We start from the raw sequence: 4,998 nt of genomic DNA on the forward strand, positions 1-4,998 counted from the left end.
AACTCCAGAGTTCACCATGAAAGGAGAAAGGATCACCAGCTGGTACCAGGAATTGAGGGAAAGGCACGCTCTTGGACTGGGACCCCTCAATGCGGAGAGCAGCACAGCAGTGCACTCTAGAAAGACACAGACCCTCAGAGCCAGTCAGAGAGCCTAGCCCAAGAGGAGCATCATGGGGAGCTGTGAAGGGAGAAAGGACTTCCTGTGCTGCCTCCTCTTCTTCTCTCTGTTTCTGTCTCAGTGAGGTGACCTGGCAGATCCACATGAATGGTCCATCAGCTGTGGAGCACAGTGACCAGTGGGACTAAATGCCCATAGCATGGCAGGCCTAGAGCTGCAGCCCCTAGCACACTGCCTTCACTCAGAACCACTTTTGGCTCCATCTGACACAACTTCTGAATTTTTTTTATTTTTATTTTTTTGGAAGGGGGAAGGCAGGGCAACTGAGGTTAAGTGACTTGCCTAAAGTCACACAGCTAGTAAGTGTGTCAAGGAGGTCTGAGGCTAGATTTGAACTCAGGTCCTCCTGACTCCAGGGCCGGTGCTCTACTCACTGCTCCATCTAGCCACCCCATTGTATTGGCAGTCAAGATGGGCTCTTAGCTCTTGTTCAACCAAGTGCCCTTGAAGAGTTTGGCCTTTATTTCTTTGATTAAATTAGGAGTCCTTGGTGACCTCCTTGCCTCAAGGGAAAGCCTAGTTTACATGGGTTTGAGTGACATGTTTGTGACATCAGAGGCTTTTAGACCACGTGGGTTTAAGTCACATCTTTGTGACTATTTTAGGTCACGTGGGTGAGTCATATGTATGATTCTCACCATTGACCCTGAACAAGATGCATAAAACCAGAGGTTGGCTTTCTCTTTTGGAGCTCTGAGCCACAACTGTGGCGACTCTGGGCCAGCTGTTGTTATGAGCTCCCCGGCTTTGGAGAAAACTCAGATGTTGGTGCTTCTCTGGTAACTGTGTACTGTGATTTTGTCAGATGGAAATCTGTCTGTTGATTCATATTTATTTGCTCTGTTTGTATTTACTCTGAAGCTCAGGGTGCTGGCTCTTCCCCCTGAGCTGAGTGAACGGTATTTGTATGTTGGATGAAAGTAAGCTTGTTAACCCCTTAACGTTGCTTTCCTTAGTAAAGCAGATCAAAAGGACCCGGGCTTGCAGCGTTCTTGTTGTTGGGCTTGTGTTGGTTTTTCACCCCAACAGCAGCTGCTAGCTGAATTGTTGAAACACCCATCAACCTCTGAATTTTTCGCTGAGATTTTGAACAACTGGCACAAACCCCAAACAGCCAATTCAGTCCAAAAAATGCAGACAAGTTGCTGGATGTCTCTAGATGGGCAGATCACACCTTAGCTAGGCCTTAGAGGCGTAGAGAGCTGCCTGAAGACTCAGAGAGGTTAATGACTTACCCAGGGTCATACAGCCAGAAAGATTAGAACTCAGGCCTCATGGACACCAGGTCAGTAAGTCTCTCTCCCAGGTGGTCCTGCTTCCAGTAACACGCCGACCTAGCCTAGCACAGTCATGGAGAGATGAGTGTGGGGGAGGGAGACCCAGGCCTTTATCTGTGGCTTTTCCTCATTTGTCCGGGACGCTGGGGCCAGCTCCAACCAGCTCTCCAGCCATGACCATTAGATTGTCAATGTGAGCATTCACACCGCAGAAATCAGAGCCTGCTAGAAATCTGGACTTGTTTGGTTGATTGTCTAAATTTGAGAAAATGGTGGAGGAAATGGTACATTAATCTTAAAGGGATGCCCCCGGAGAGCCTATTGTTAAACATTTACCAGCACAGCCCAGCATCTGCCCACTAACATGGTTGAGACAGGAAGACTGTGTGTGTGTGTGTGTGTCTCGCTGCATTTCAGCCGTGTCTGACTCTCCCTGACCCCTCTGGGGGTTTTCTTGTTAGAGATACTGGTGTTAATTGCCATTTCTTTCTCCAGCTCATTTTACAGATTTACAACTGAGGCAAGCAGGGTTCAATGACTTGCCCAGGGTCAGAGCTAGTAAGTGTCTGTGGCCAGATTTGAACACTCGGAGATGAGTCTTCCTGACTCCAGGCCCAGTGCTCTGTGCACTCTGGCATTGCCTAGCTGATATGTGTATTTTTACCTGCTGGCAGTAGAACTTTGGGGTTGAAGAAGAAAAAAGAGGTGGGGAGGGGAGGTTCTGCCTCCTGTGCCCCCACTCATCCCATCCCCAGCCACCCCTTTCCTCCTGACTTCTGCTTACCGTCACCAGGAGGGCATCTTCCACTGGCACAGACTGCCTCCAGGCTGGCACAGAGGCCTGGCAGAGTGGCCCTCGTGTGGGAGCCAGAGACCACCTCTTGGTGTGCTAAGGCCTTGGAGGAGGACAAACAAGATACTGTCTAGGACACAATGTGTCTCTGCCCTCCTGGTGGCCCAGCCCACATGCCAGCCCTACCCCATGCCCATGGTCTTTCTACTCAGGACTGAATCGCAGCTGGCTGGGACCTCCAGGCTCCTGCTCCAGGCTATCCCACTCTCGGACAACCTCCCAAAGCACAGGTGGTCATACCCTAGACATCTGCATTATAAGACTGAAGGCCCAGTCCCTGTCATCCATCTGGGGGCAAAGGGAGGCAGGGTGCCCAGGGCGGAGCTCCATCCTCAAAGCAAACACAATCATATTAGCCAAGCTAACACTATTGATCCGCTCTCTCCTCAGGCCTCCAAGGCAGCAACGGAAATTCTCAATAGATGGGCATCTGGATGGGAGCTGGGGGCAGTGGTTGGCAGCCAAGCTTGGCACTGCCCTGGTACCACAGGCTTCCAGCAGGGCCAGCTGAGGAAGGCAGGACCACCTCCCGAGAAAGGGACTCTCCCCAGTGATAGGCCTTAAGCAACTTCTTTTATATATATACATATTTTTTTTTCTTTTTTCCCCAATTACATGTAAAGACAATTTTTAACATTCTTTTTTTTTTTTCATTTTGAGTTCCATATCTTTTTTCTCTCTCCCTCCCTCACTTCTAGCCTCCCTGAAAGGGTAAGCAAATTGATCTCGGTTATACGTCCTCAATTAGGAGAAGCACATTCCCGTATTAGTCCTACTCCTAAAGCTGCTCTCTAACGCCAGTCAGCTTCGGAGGGGCTGGGTTTGCTCCAGAGCCCGTCCAAAGGTGCACATCCAGTTTGGCTCCAGCACATGCTGACTGGGGCTCTGCCAGAACTCCACTGGGTGCAGAGAGAACTCCCCTTCATCAGTCCCGTAGCACCTCCTGGAGGGCCCGCGGATCTCGGGGCTTCCTCGGCAGCTCCCCTTGGCTGGAAGGATGGAGTCAACATCTGTTCATTCACAAGCTCCACTCGTTTCTTTTACCAGCCAAACTGTAGGATACACAAGTTCAACACACATACATGAAGGAAACAGAATAGCAAACAAATTACAAAGAAAGTTCCCTTCTAGACACACCGGGGAGGGGGCACTCCCCCAATTTCTCACATGACTGATAAGGGGACACTCATGGCCGAGGAGAGGTAGGGATGACTTACACTGAGGACCAAAGCATAACCAGAGCAACACTCCTGAAAATGAACACAGCTAGAGGAACATGCCCCAGATAGGGGAGCTGCCAGGGCTGCCCCCTGGGGGGAGGGGGGCTGCTGGTAAGTGTTTAACAACCAGCTCTCCAAAATGTATGCTGGGGGAGCTTTGGAATTTTACAACCACTATCATCAACATTTCCCCATCACTTCCTTACCAGGGGTGGGGAACCTGCGGCCCTCTAGGTCCTCCAGCGCAGATTCTTATGAAGGAGATTTGTTCTGTGAAGTTTGGGTTCGGTCAAAGGGCTGCACTTGAGGACCCAGAGGGCCACATAGGGCCTCGAAGCCACAGGTTCCCCACCCCTGGAACAATCAACGGAACCATAAACGGAAGCCTGGTGATTTCTGAGGTGCCCAGGCTCACACTGATATCATTTAACAGTGGGTGCTGAGTCCGCACTCTTTGAACTGGGACATCACCAGATCCCGTCCCTTCAGGAACTCTTGACCTCAACAGCGCCCCAGCTTCCCTCAATCTGCCTTGTCCTCTGCTGCTCTGACAATATCAGTAGTCTGTTTGCTCCCCTGGGGGCAGTTGGTGGCTCGGCAGGTAGCTGGGCGATCCTGAGCAAGCCATGTCACCTCTGTCTGCATGGGTTTTCTTGTCTGTAAAATGGGGATACTAATCTCACCCACCTCTCGGGGTAGTTTCAAGGATCAAATGAGATAATACCTGTAAAAAGCACTTGGCACAGTGCCTGGCACACAGCAGAGTGCTTCTTCCCTTCCCCTATCCCTGCAAACCTCTTCCTCTCGCTGCATTCCACCACAGCCACGCACCCCTCAGTTCTCCTCTGGATCGAACGGGCTATGAGGCTTGCACTCCCGAGCTTTTTTCAGTCCTGTGATTCAGACCTTCCAGAGAGTGAGGAGCCCCTGGACAGGAAGGGGGTGATTAACATTGTTCTTCTTTGACCTCACCCCCCAGAAAATGCCCTGAACTTTCCATCCCACCCACAGGGCTGCGCATGTCAGCCTGACTACTTCACCTGGCAGCTGCCGGTGGGCACTCCGTCCTCATTGCCTTACCCTCTTCACCACCTGGTCTGACATGCTTTAATCAAGACCTCGCTCTCCGAGGCCTGTATCCCTTCAAGGTGTGTGTATGTGTGGGGGGTGGGGTATTTCAACAATCCGGCTAGCAGCTGCTGTGGGGGTATAAAACCAACAACAATCAGCTCACAGAACACTGCAAGCTCAGGTCCTTTTGATCTGCTTTACTAAGGAAAGCAACGTTAAGGAGTTAACAAGCTTACTTTCATCCAACATACAAATACCGTTCACTCAGCTCAGGGGGAAGAGCCAGCACCCTGAGCTTCAGAGTAAATACAAACACAGCAAATAAACATGAATCAACAGACAGATTTCCATCTGACAAAACCACAATATACAGTTACCAGAGAAGCATCAACATCTG

The sequence above is a fragment of the Trichosurus vulpecula genome, chromosome 5, assembly GCF_011100635.1.
Source record: "Trichosurus vulpecula isolate mTriVul1 chromosome 5, mTriVul1.pri, whole genome shotgun sequence".
In the NCBI taxonomy this organism is placed as follows: Eukaryota; Metazoa; Chordata; class Mammalia; order Diprotodontia; family Phalangeridae; genus Trichosurus; species Trichosurus vulpecula.